At 45.4% G+C, this 14,366-nt stretch overlaps 1 pseudogene; it reads right to left on the reverse strand.

Annotated features, from left to right (window-relative positions):
• Positions 1-10,686, reverse strand: part of LOC125941321 (uncharacterized) — a 21,797-nt pseudogene extending 11,111 nt beyond the window's left edge.
• Between the last annotated feature and the right edge of the window lie 3,680 nt (positions 10,687-14,366).

A 14,366-nucleotide genomic window follows, 5' to 3' on the forward strand; every position in this document is an offset into this window, starting at 1 on the left:
CCTATGGTCTCTTCGAGGTGCTTGGATGCTGCAACCCCTTCGAGACCTCCTGTGGCGGTGGACGGGCTGTTATGATCGGCTTGGAACTGCACCTGTGAAATGCGGGAAGCAAGCCCCAGCGCTTTTCCCGTGACGAGATAATCCCCTTCAGCCCCGAGAGAGCTCTCACCTCTACGGAGCAGACGAAAACGGCGAGCTACCAAGAAGGAGGACCCGAGGGCGAGGAGGTCGTCAACTTGACCACCGGAGAGAGGACTTCCCCGAAGGAAACGCCGGCCACCACGAGGGGATTTAAGGCCGTCCTGGCCCCCGTGTTAATCAGAACCGCTCGAGACTCAGATAGAGTCAAAACCATGTACCAATGAAGTGAATACAATCTTTTCTATTTTTCATCATCACGATGCCCGCCTTCATCGTCGTTTCCTGATTCCTGCGGTGACGACCCACCTCACCCGGTCGAGATTATATCACTGCTGACTCCACTGTAGGCCTTGAAATTGCCAAGACAATTTATTTCTTTGAGTGTTATGCGCAATTTTCCGTATGAGGTAGGTAGGTTTCTATCATTTTTGACAAAGCACGAGAGCCACTTCACAAAACAATTTTAAGAAAAAAAAATCAGGATACGAAAAGAATAAATTAGTAATTTTAGACAATATACAAATAGTAAAAAAAATGTCACAGTTTCGCCCTAAGGGCGAAGCAATGAATGCGATAGCAACACAGCAATGTCATACGAAGTAAGGTGAGCGGCTTTGGTAGCAATATGAATTGTAGTAAACATGAGCTGATTAAGTAAGCAGGTGTGCTGCGGCGTAAGTAGACCGACATGAAGAGAGACTCGATGACCACGAGAAGGCGCGTGTGAAACGGTGGTGTTGATGAGAAGCGCTTCCCGTGGGCAGCGCGTGCGAAGGGACACACCTGTAGCGCTGCACTGCCGATCCGGGCAGCATTGCGTGTGTAGCGTGCGTTGGAAAATGTGGCCCGACTATTACGAACTGAATGAACAAGCGTGGTGTGAGCGCGCACAAACACGAAGAGATCACACTGAATGACAGCAGACAACGACTGTCAAAACGCTGGCAGCAAGCATACGCCGCAGCGGGCGAAGGTACGTGCGGTCTATCGCTTCAACGGAAACTGAGCGGCGAATGCACTTAAAGGTCAGAGCCGTGTGGAGATAAGAGACGGTGCGAGCGAGCGACGAGCGCGGTTGTTGGCAGAGAAGTGCGCCCCCCCCACCCTTGCTCCCTCCGGCGCTGGCTTCCTGCTTCCTTGCTTGCGCGTGGGAGATTGAGTGCGTTCGCTCTCCGTGATAGCGCGCGTCTCCGCACGCTTCCTCTCGGGCATACGGCGCGCGGCGAAGATTTTATCTATAGGGAACCTCACGGCGACGGCGACGACGACGGCGACGGCGACGGCGACGACGACGGCGACGCCGACGGCAGAAATCCGGTTCAAGTGTCCATATAATTGCTATCGCAATAAAAGTTCATTTTAGATTAGAAAATTTAATTACGAAGTGTCCAAACCGTTGAAATTATAGAACAAAGAGGGTCAAGCGCTCAGCCGGAAGCCGCCCCGTTTTAATTACCTAAAGTCCCAACTACACCTCGTACAACAATAAACTGGGTCTACCTACTGTCCGAGTGACCCACAGTAGCTCGTAACGTACGTGAGTGTCTATGCGTCACCCGGGAGACTGTTTTGGTCTTGAAGGAAAGATAACGCGTGCAGCCTCGTTCTAGGCACCTCCTACTCCACTCACGTAAGGCGTGACCAGATAGACTGCCGCGCGCAGAGACTCCCCCTTCAGTACGTGGATGAGCACTCCATCGCGCTTTCGCCGGAGAAATTTGCACACATCATGGCCGCAGAATGGAATGAGAGCAGCATTCACTCGCCGACTACCAGCCTTCGCACTGAAATGCCGCGCAAACTCAGAGTCACATTGTCATTCATCCACGTCAACTGCAGGCTAAATCGCTAACCAACTATTTTATGCCTTGTTATTCGCCACCTAGTCCTCAGCTGTCTTTGGCATAATTTTCCTGTCTTTTCTCACCCGTTCTGTCACTATAATAGGCGACGGGCTGTCTGTTCCACGCTATTCCAAGGCAGATACAGCTGTTCTTTTTAGGAGGCAGATTTAACTCGGGCGCCCACTTGGGATCGCAAAATTGTTTTTCTCGGCAATCACTGCGCGGAATTTGATGAGGGTTTTTACATTTTTAGCTTGTGCAACGGTCCATAAGACGCTGACCACAGCGTGTCTGTTTGTATAGCCATAATTGAAGGAAAGTGAACAGTCAGCATGTTTCTCGTCTTGTCACACGGGGAGGCTGAGGAGTGCATCCTGGGGAGTGCATCCCGATAGGGTGATGCGTCACAGCACCCGCATGCAGCATAGCACCAACCAATATACGTAAGAAACAAGCATCCTGCAAGTGTACGTCAGCATATGCAGTGAATCTATGGCTGTACTTTGGTATCTGCTACATTGCCCAGTTACTGTTTCAAGTTGCCATTAGTGACTATTGACTAACCTACTGCAAGGAAGCTACCTCGTATTTAATACTTCCGTTCTTTATGTGTTTCTTCTCAAGGATAAAAACATTTTTGCATTCTTTTACGCAGCTGGCACACTTTAGGTCCACATCAATCGAGTGCACCTCCGTTCTTTTCAATTGGCACGCACCCGGGATATTTTATCATCTCGACTATTATTCTCCTGAAGCATGCAGCGTGTTTACTTGGTCATACGTTACTTAACTGCTCTATACTCATCGGTAGTTGCACAGAGAGCTTTGGTTTTTTTTTTTTTTTTGCTACTACGTATACTTCAGGCTAGGTGGTGGCACTAGGTAGTGTATATTCCATATAGACTTCCTTTGATGCCCTTATTAAATCACAAAAATTTTGCTTCAATCGCAATGCTCAGCTTTGCCTACGTATCTGTTGTTCCTTGTCAATCAGATTTTTCTATTTCTAGCGTTACTTATTTTTATATGACAATTCATTTTATTTACTACTCTGCGCATGTACGTGGACTTCAGGTCTGGAATCAGAGATCCTGCCTTGCAGATGTTTCTTTGTTGTCCTGTGTTGAAAGAAGTACGCTTCTGGAGCCATAATTTTCTCTTTAGTATCTTAATCAGTGTTCTTATCTGGTCACAACTCTGCATATATAAATCTTCATGTTTGTTCCCGAACACTAGCCGCAATTCCACCTGTTATTACCGCATTGGTGATAAGTTTGTCACGTAGTTCTTAAATTTCTTCGATCTCTCTTTAAATTGAGGGCAATAGGAAACCTCACTTACCTGTGAATAGAATCCTTCAGCCTACTTAGCACTTCAGCACCGCACAGTCTACTGGGATTCGGATGTATTAGGAAATTAAGTTCTTTTCATGCTTCAGCATTCGGTGTTTTGTCTCTCCACTACATCTTACTACGTTTCCGGAATATGCGAATCATTATATGTAATCGCTGCTGTTCTGCGAATGCTACGGATGAATCAAAATTTTCCAGAAGAAATACACCATTGCCATTTGTGTTCCCTAGCCTTCTTTTGCTGCGCTTCCGCGCTCAGGTTGCCCGTGACTACACTATAGCACTGCTAACCGATACGGCACACCCAGGTCTTCTTCTTGGGAGGCTGATTTAACTCGGGAGCTCCTGGCTAAATATACGCGAACTACAATGTCCGTACTGCAATCTTCGCGATAACTGGCCTCCGAATGAATCGCGCCGTACTCTGTATATATATATATATATATATATATATATATATATATATATATATATAGAGAGAGAGAGAGAGAGAGCATAATGCTTATTCTCACCGCGTGCGTCGAAGGCATGGAGCATTTCGTGAGCCATAACCCCACCCAGGGCACCAATGTTTAGGGAGCTGCACACAAAAGGAGACCTACAATTACCCTCTGGTTGACACAAATGACCTTAAGACGGTACCAATTCCTTATATTACCGACATGCACTCAAAAACACTCTCACAGTGGACGCAACTTCCTAGAGAATGCACCTTAAACTAACTGCCACGATTTTCCTACGTGTAGATCTTAATAAATCCTAATTTGGTATTTAACGTTTAAAAGCTGCAAGTGAGCTATGTGTGATGGTGTTGCAGATTGGTGGGAAGTAACATCAACCACTTGCCGTTCTCGAACTCCCACGCAAATATACAGACACACAAAACTTCAAAGGAAGACAGAAGGTTGAAATAGTAAGGAGGAGTCCAGCAACGAATGTCGCTTTAAGCTTACATTTCGACAAAGAGAGTTGGGTAAAAGAAGTTGCCTTGTCGGAACATTGGCCTAAAGCAACATTCCTTGTTTGATTTCTCCTCATCAATCAAATATAAGCAAATAAGCAGATTTCCGCACTGCTCATTGCGTATCAATGCGCAAAGCTGCTTATTTGCGAAAAGACAGGCATTGCGTATCAAATTATGCGTTTCTGTCGCTGTATAAAATCTTGCGAAAGACACATTTTACTTTATGGTGAAACATTCACGTGCTACCCACCCGTGTGACTTAGCGTTATGACATGGCACTGCTTATAACGAGGTCGCAAAAAGAAATACCGGCCGCGGCAGCCGCATTTTGATGGGGGCAGAATGAATAAAGGTCCCTGTGTCGTGCATTACATGTATGTTAATGATTCCCAGGTGGTAAATATTCATCGGTACGGCAGCCTCATAATCATATCATATTCTGGCACGTAGAATGCGATATTTTTTTAAACATTCGCGTGCATTAGCTTTATTCGTTTTAGTTCTTAAGCCTTATTACGAGAACTATGAAAAAGGTTGTATTGGACTCATTACAATTTTAATTAGCACTAATCGTACGATACTTTAATTCAATTGCAGGTAATGCTTGTCATTCCATCACACTTGAAGTATAAGGCCGCGAACTCGGGCACAAAATGAAACCTTCGTATATACATCATTGCAAACGATAACGGCACTATCTGGACGACTGAGTCAAATTGTCGCGACGGTAACTACATTAAGTTACTTTATTACACAAAGTTCAAAGAGTAGCACGGTTCAAAAAAAGCGACAGTTACTAAGTGAACGATGGCACAAGTTTTCGTTCATCGCAAGTGCGGGAGACAGAATCTTATGCCATTACCAATCGTGTTCACGTCGAATATGATTGTTCGAGAAAGATGAAAACCAAACATCGAATCAATATCTATTATTATATCATTTCTAACGCAACAAGAACTCTGAAGTTCGCGCGAAGTCCATTTTGTAGTAAAAAAAAACATTGTAGAGGATCTCTAAGCTTACTCTAACGCGATGACAAAGCGAAATCGTTTATTTTCCCTAGGTTATCTTACGGATAGGTGCTGCAAAATGGTGTTGCGGAGTTGTCTTATGATGAATGAGGTATTGTGAGAGGCCAAATTGTGTTTACTTTCACGATTTCGTGCAATCAAAGTGGTGTCGACAACATTTTACATGTCCGCTTCTATTTCGTCGTCGCAGTATACATCACATGTCCGGGGTGTATCGCAGGAGTACGAACACCATGGCGTTGTGGGTGGTGTCATTTAAGTTTCCTGTGTCATCATCCTCTTGTCGTTTCGGTGACCGCGTACATGCATGGGGGTACATCGACGCTATTATGACCTTGTGTCACACACCCCGTGAACGATGCGCCAACACCGGGCCAAATTCCAAAGCCCGACTTATCAGCTTCTGAAAATAACCCCACGAAAGCAAGGACAATTCATAAGGGGCCACCCGGTGCGCCAGTGAACGCCGGTTGTGGTCCAAAGACCGCGTCAGAGCCCAGAGTTGTCAAAAAACCACAAAATATATTCTTCAAATAAGACAGTTACATACACACGTACAAGGACCACACAAAGAGCGATGGAACGAAAAATCTTAGGACTAACGTTAAGAGACAGGAAGATCGTGTGTGGATCAGAGAACAAACGGGGATATCCGATATTCTAGTTGACATTAAGCGGAAGAAATGGAGCTGGGCAGGCCATGTAATGCGTAGCATGGATAACCGGTGGACCATTAGGGTTACAGAATGGATACCAAGAGAAGGGAAGTGCAGTCGAGGTCGGCAGAAAACCAGATGGGATGACCAAGTTAGGAAATTTGCAGGCACAAGTTACGCTAGTGAAAGACAGGGGTAATTGGAGATCGCAGGGAGAGGCCTTCGTCCTGCAGTGGACATAAAATATAGGCTGATGATGATGATGATGATGATACACACGTGTACACTTCGGCTAGACACAATACAATTCAGATGGGTATTAACAGAACATTGGAAAATATTTAATGACAAGCACTAAGAGTCGAACACGTACAGTATAGAATTAATAGGAACACGAAGTTTCCAAGCGTTCATTCGTGCTGGCCTAGAGCCGGACGATCTCGGCGTAGCTGGAGGCAAATCTCGAAGAAGGAACTTCTTCCGGAAATGCAGATGCTCGAGGAACTGGTCCACTAGCTTGCCGGGGAATCCTCTGCTTCGGCAGAAGGTCAGTCTTCACGTCACATCTCTTCACCGGCACGATCTGATCCCACTTCTGATTCCTGTACGGAGCTTTTATTGCCTTCGCCGGCATTTCTCGAACTTTCTGTCGGAGTCATGCTTCCATACTATGAAGAAAGCCTGGGATTCTTCTAGACATATCTCGCGTTTCCGGCCGCGGTTGCCGAAGTCTTCGAGGATGGTGGTGACTCATCCGTTGGCGCACGCTCACGCTATAGTACTCCTTCTCCCTTTCGACTCGCCCTCTGAGAGGGTGTTTCGGCACGCGCTCTCGGTACTGTAGCTTTCGCGTATCTTATCGACGCTTTATATATACTCCGTTGATCGCATCGGCTGTCTGTGGCGTATGCGCTCTCTCCCTCTGTCGAAGCTGCCGCGGGGCTGTCTTGTTTCCTTGCTGGCTTGAGTGATGCACGGCACGCGCTTTGATTATGCACTCTTTGTGACACCATGTGATCTGATTTTAGGTGTAGACGTCGACGCGCTTACGCAGCACGCCGACTATCCCTATGCGCTTTCGTTCTCCCCTACTGCTGTGGGAAATCCCCTCTCCTACGCCGCGGTTGCCGGTGGTCGCTGCGGTTGAGAAGAGCGCGCGCAGAGTGTTGCTGTGGCAGCTGTTGGCACCGGCGTCAGCTCCGGTGCTTCCGAGAGGTAACGTGCTTTCCGGACACAGCTTTTGCGGACGGTTTGCGTGGACGCCAGCTGGGTGAGCGCTTTCGCCCACCTAGCCAAGAAACGTTTTCGCGTTAAAATCAGGCTTACATGCACCGGCGTATGCATGAGATACCATTCACAATCGTCCATCCGGACAATTGAGAAGTTTGTAAGTGATAGACAACTGCTTTCAATTACCTTGGGCACCCTGACAAAAATAGTTATGAAACGAGGGGCCAGCGTGTTACCAGACGCGCGTGTAGTGCTGCGCTTGCGGAAAGGAGTGCGATAAAACAGCATACATTGTTTTAAAGAGGTGCGGACATTGTGACACTGGCCAATATAAAAGTGTGAATGAATTCGCAGTAAGGCTTCCTTTCAGGAAGCCATACTTATTGAATGACTGGAAATTATTGAGAACTTGCGTTCAGCATGGCCAAATTCAGGAACTGGTGGCCTCTGTGCAACAAGCGCCGCTATAATTTTATTTACTTACAGAGTACCTACATCGCAATAAAGGCATTACGTAGGGGGGAACAAAACATAACCAGTAATACAGAAAAGCTTTTGCACAGATATACTCACAAACAGAATCACTACAATAGCATTTAGAGAAAGACATACAAGTAATGTGAAACAAACAGGTTTTCAAGATATATAGCAAATACATTTGTTTTACAAGAGTGCCGTCACAGCATGGAATAGAATAGTTCGTTATTTGACACATTTACTATATCATTTGCTAAAGTATTCCATTGTCTAATCGATTTAGGAAAAAAATAGTGGTAAAACGTGTTTTTTCTGCAGTTATAGGCTGAGATCTTTTTGTTGTTATCACAGCGAGTCGATATGTAATCTGGTTCCAGAAGATAGATATAGCGATTGATACCTGTCTCACTGTTATATATTCGGTGCAATAGTTTGAGCGTTAACTCCTGCCTACGCATATGTAGCAGATCCCATCCTAAAGTGGCCTTCATTTCGGAAACGCTAGAGTACGGGCTGTAATTATTGCAAACAAACCTTAAGCTGCTTGGTTCTGTAGTTTTTCCAGTCTATTAATGAGGTAATCTTGATAGGGATCCCATATTACACAAGCGTAACCAAGTATTGTTCTGACATGTAAGAAGTATAAAGTTTATTTAACTTCGCGCGTTGCCTGTTTGAAATTCCTGTGAATAAACTGCAACATCCTACTAGCTTTTGCTATGACAGTGTCAATCTGTTTATGCCAAGTGAGTGATTCGGTGAAATAGATTCCTAGATACTTGTATTCCGACTGCATGTCGATAAGCGTGCCATTGATGTTATATCGGTGCTGAAATTTGGATAATTTTCTAGAAAAACTTATGCTACTGCACTTTTTTATATTTAAATTCATGTTCCATTTTTTACACCAGTTCGCTACCTTATCTAAATTTGTTTGCAAAGTATCTATGTCATATTCAGTAGTTATTTCTCTGTAAATCACACAGTCATCGGCAAATAGTTTTATGGGTGATGTAACTGGTTCGACAATGTCATTTATGTAGAATAAAAACAAGGGGCCCAGTACGCTTTCCTGAGGAACGCCCGAAGAAACAGTTATTGGTGAAGATGCGGCGTTGTTTAGGACGACAAACTGGGTTCTTCCGTTTAGGTAGTTTCGTATCCAATTTTGAACGTTTTTGTTTACATTTAATGCAGCAAGCTTTACATCTAAGAGCTTATGGGACACAGTATCGAAAGCTTTTTGAAAATCAATAAAAACCGCGTCTACCTGACTATTGTTATCAATGGCTTTGGATAAGAAGTGCTGGAATTCTATTAGTTGTATGTTGCAGGAACAACCTTTTCGGAATCCGTGCTGGGAAGATGTAAAGAAAGCGTTTGAGTCAAGAAATGCAGATATGTTAATATATAAAATGTGTTCGAATGTTTTGCAACATATCGACGTTAGTGAAATCGGCCTAATGTTTTCTCTGAGTTTTCTATCGCCCGATTTAAAACTGGTGTCACGCTTGCCGTTTTCCAATCTTGGGAAATGAGGCCTGTTTCAAGAGAAAGCTTATAGATGATCGTTAAATACGGAGCAATGATACTATGATATTCTTTAAGGACCACTGGGGATATTCCATCAGGTACAGTTGCTTTTGTTTCATCTAAATGCCGTAATAAAGAATCGACGCCACTAACATCAAATTCAATGTCGGGCATCATATCGCCCTCAATGACGTTGTTCAAAGGCGAAATCTCCCCAGTAGACACTAGCGAAAACACAGATTGGAAGCATTGGTTAAAGCATTCCGCCCTTTGATAATCTGACGTCACAGTTTTGCCATCAATATTTAACGATGGTATGGATATGTCTTCTTTTCGGTTTTGTTTTACATATTTCCAAAACGATGTTGGGTTTTCTCTCAAGTCCTTATTTAATTTAACAAGGAAGATATCTTTGGCACATTTAATTGTTCCTTTCAATGGATTATTTATATCTTGCAAGCGTTTCTGATTTGCCAGACTGGTGCCGGCAGAAAACGTTTTATACGTTTGTCTTGGTTTCCTAATAAGTTTACGTATTTCTACGTTAAACCAAGGCTTTTGTTTTTTCGTCGTCGCAGGTACCTGCATGGAACATGCATTTAGACTAATTGAAGTATTCTGTCCCGGAATGATGACCACAATGTTAACGGACAGCGTGCGTTTGAAAGATACTGGAAAATAGGAAAGAAATTTTCAAGTTCGGACCTAATACCGGCATAGTCTCCTCTGTCGTAGCTGTATACTTTTCTTCGCGGAATTTGCGCCATCTGTACTCGCTGTATGTTAAGTTCTATGACAACTGCCCTGTGGTCACTAATACCTGGGCAAACAGCCACTTTTAATATTAAGTTCGGCTCATTGCAAAGTACTAAGTCTAAAATTGCATTTTCTCGCGTAGGTTACAGTACGTATTGCTGCAATTCATTTAATCCGACCAGTTCTTCGAACTCTGTGTAAATACGGGACCTATTACCAGCCACACATCCGGCATTCCAGTTGTAGCCAGGAAAATTGAAATCACCCCCCAAAAATACACTATTAGGCACAAGAGATAGCATCTCAGACAGCAGTCCGAATGAGTCGCTGCTGTCGGGTGGGCGGTAGAAGGTCCCGTACACTACATTGTTTCCTTTAGGTAATTTCACAAGGCACCAGACAGACTCAGAATCGTTTTCAAATAAAATTTGTGTACTTGACAATGCATTTGATATCATAATCAATACTCCCCCGCCATGCCCATGCCTCTCTTTCCGATAGACAGTAAAACTAGGTGGAAATATTTCTACATTAGGTATAGTCTTGTCTAACCATGATTCGGGTGCCCATCACGATCTGAGGTTTAACAGTAGCTACTAAAGACATGAAGCTATCGACTTTGTTCTTTATGCTGCGACAATTTACAAGCAGGACAGAGACCCGTTCAGGCTGCGAGCAACGTGCTGGATTATCTTGGGGAGGACCGGAATTCGGAATGCGTCATTTGCCTCTATCCAGTCGCGCATGCGTCTGTAGTGGAACTGGCGTTCGCATATCGCTATCCCAGACAAATGTTTGCCCATTGATGATCAATTTATCATAACTCAAGCGAACGCGATTTTCTTTGTTTTATCTTTTTTTCTTTCACATAATTCCAAAGCTGACGTCTTTTTTCTTGTACGGCTCGGCTGAAACCTTCAGAGATGCCGTACGAAGTGCCTTTTAGTCTGTAAGCGTTTTTAAAGACGATTTCTCTAGCCTTACACCGTGAAAAGCATGCTACTATGGGCCGGTTTTTGCCTTCTCTGAAAACACCTACGCGATGAGCCCGTTCAACCGAAATATCAAGTTTCATCACATCTTCGCATATTCCACGAATTAGTTTTTGAGACGCCTCCCACGTCTCGTTATGCTCCCTGTCAGGTAACCCGAAAAATACCAAATTCTGTCTACGGCTTCTCTTCCCCAAGTCGTCCAGTTTAGCCATAAATTTATCTTAAATTTTTTCCACCCGAGCAATACGACTTTCTACATTGCTTGTCTTCTCTATCAAGCCCGTAATTTTGGATTCAAATTCACTTTGTCTTGTTGTAATTTCCGTTAACTTCGCGAGCACAGTTTTCTGGCCTGTTTTTATTTCTACGAGAGTCCTTTCAATGTTTGTCATTTGTTCACGTTCCGCTGCATTCATGGGCCCTGGATTTTTTAGTTCTACGTCCCCCGATAGGAGCAATAAGTTTTGGGAAAGCGTCAGACAGCCGTCGTAGAGACAGAATAGCATAGCATCAACGAAACACAGGCTAGCATGTTCAAAGCATTCAATCATTTGTCGTTTGCTAATGGGGCACGACACTCTTAAAAGCATAACATTGCTAGAGCAATAACACTTAATTTCATTTAGGTAACTGACCTGGCACATGAAGAATCGTGAGTCTGTGCCGAAAAGACCGTCGTGCCCCAGTAGCTGTAGGCTTGGCTGGTCCTTTATATGGCCAGCGTGCAGCGGAACCGGAAAGGTCCCCCGATGCGTAGATTCCATTTCGGTGCGTCGGAGATCGTACACGATTTCCAGCAAATAATCTTGCGGACCGTGTAAGACACGAGCTGCAGATAATGCTGCAGATTCATCCGGAACAGTCGTCAGATTCATCTTTCCGTCTCCTTCACTATTACCACAATGTTTTTAATATTGATATATTGAAAAGTAATTAATATTCCGGAACTTTGAATAGTGAATTCACGAGTAAATGTAGAATCGAATCACATGTAGGATTCAAATTATTTTAAAAATTTTGAATATTCGCACGCCCTTTGTAATTCCGATTTGAATGGGAGATGTGACGACCACCAGCGAGCTTGGAATGGCGTTGACGAGGCACGCAAGATACCTTATCAGCGAGTGGCCTATGTGACCTCGGAGATCGGCTCTGCATCCTGTCCGTCAATTCATAGAAATTCAGGTTTCTGCGAAACTGAGCACACTAAGCCCGCGGTTCAACGCGTTCTGTTCTGCGGAAAGAGCAGTTCTCTACCACGGAAGGAATAAGAGATTGCCGGCAGAGTGCCCAGTGTTGCAAGAAAGCTGAGGAGTCCCTCTAGTAGCGCTGGCCGAGCTGCCTGGATTTTGACCTGGTTGATCCGCTGAGGTCGCAGACATAGATGAGGCGCCAAAATCAACAACAAATCGTTTAATTTCATCGCTAAGTAAAAAAACAGTTGCAGTGGCTTAGCTCGGCTATGCCAGGATATACGTAGCGTTAGCAAAGGTTCAGCTGATTATTCTTAGCTTTCCTGGTTGTCTCCTACGCTCAACCGCTAATTGCCAGGCAACTACTTCGGGATCCGATGAGTCAAGCTTCTCCGTTCTTCTGCGCTGTTGAGCAGCATTTGCGCTCTCCTTCTCCGTGGCTATACCACACTGTCAAACGCCAGTCAGAAGCGCAGCGGCTCCAGCGCTGTGTGAGACGGCGACTGCACAGCGAGCGCGCGCCGGCGCCAGTGCGTCTACCACGGCTACGACGTCACTCCTCTGGAATGCGCAGACCGGCGGCGGTGAGTCGCGCGCGGCGGCGGCGGAGTGCGCGAGAGGTGCCGGCTCCGGTGGCTCCGGTGCGCAAGCCGTGTGACATCACTGATCCTTGCGCATGCGCAGCACGGCTCTTGATGTGCCGCGCGAAACGGGCTTGGCTAGGCCAGTGTAGCTAAAGCTACAAAATGCCATTTATCGCTCTTTAAACTTATTGTAATGAAGAGCGAAGGCGAAAACTCGAATGCGGAATCTCGCAATATCCGCTGTGTATCTATAAATTCACGAAACACTGTCGCGCGGGAGAGTGAATCCTTTCTGTCCATGCTCACGTGAGAGGCGCGTCCAGACCAGAGTTTGGGAGTGGCAACTCGGGAGTAGTAATGATTCCGGAGTCATTCCTGAGTATTCCAGGTGTTTAGGTTGAAGGGGGCCTGTGTTGGCTGTACTTGCCTGAATTTACGGGGCTGATCCCAATTAGTGTTCCTAACAGTAAATTTTCGCTGAGGTTGGCGATAGTTTATTGCAATGCGAATTAGGAGGTGGTCGATGCCTAGCGTAGTTTGCGTTCGTTCCCTTTGTAGGTGGGCCACGTTGCTACCAAGCGTGAGGTCTGGGCTAGTATTGGCAGTGACAGTGTTCCCAACCCGCGTAGGTCAGCTGAAATCATTAAAGATGGCCAGGCGGAGCACCAGCGTTTCATTCTATAAAACTGTACCTCTTTGGTTGGTGCGCCAATAGCCACAGTCCACGTGAGCACAATGAAAGTCACCGATAATCAGTAGGGGGTTTGATCCAGTCATTTGGGTTGTTTGAGGAGTGGAGGGAGTAGGTGAATTGGGTGTTTTGGGAGAAGGTAGCAGTTAAGAACGATCGGGGGGGGGGAGGGGTTACGCAGGGGTGGGGGGTAAACTTTTGAGGAAGGTCTGAGCGATAGGGTACGTGATGTCGTGTTCCGCGTAATGCAAGGAGTTACATACGTATGTGACCACCCGAGAAAGGTCAGCTAAGTCCGAGGAGATAACAGCGTATCCTGGCAGTTGCCTGCAAACACTGGCGTCCTGAATGTGGCACAATGAATGAATGTGTGTTGTTTAGTCACGCAAGGGCCAGGTATGGCCAAAGAGCGCCATGCCAGTGTTTGTGAGTTTGCAGTGGAGCGATGAATTCTGAGAAATAGATGAGGCGTGGCTGTAAAAGGGCCTAAAGATAGTCGCTGTAAAGTGCGTAAAATATACATGTACTAAAATCATGGCAATGACTAATGAGGTGTACTATGAAAATGAATAATTCATTTAGAAAGAATGATACGATATTTAAAATATTTAAGATGCAGTAATTAGCACGAAGCACTACTGCCTAAACAGAGCCCTTGAACCACAAGGGCCTGGAGGCATGCGCTATAATAACTACTATCACAGCGGCATCCTCTGGAAAGAGGATGCGCTACGAACTTGTTGGGCTAATAACATGCAGGACCACATTGTTAAAAGAAATCAACGACTGCTTTGGCTTTAAAAAGCGGTGTGTGGGCCGGACAGCCACCGGAAGCCGTTGTGGCGCTGCCCCCTGACGCGCCACATCGGCAAGCTAGTTTTTGGCATGTAGGACACCTACCTTCGTGCGTCTTTAAACG

This window comes from Dermacentor silvarum, chromosome 11 (assembly GCF_013339745.2).
Source record: "Dermacentor silvarum isolate Dsil-2018 chromosome 11, BIME_Dsil_1.4, whole genome shotgun sequence".
Lineage (NCBI taxonomy): Eukaryota > Metazoa > Arthropoda > Arachnida > Ixodida > Ixodidae > Dermacentor > Dermacentor silvarum.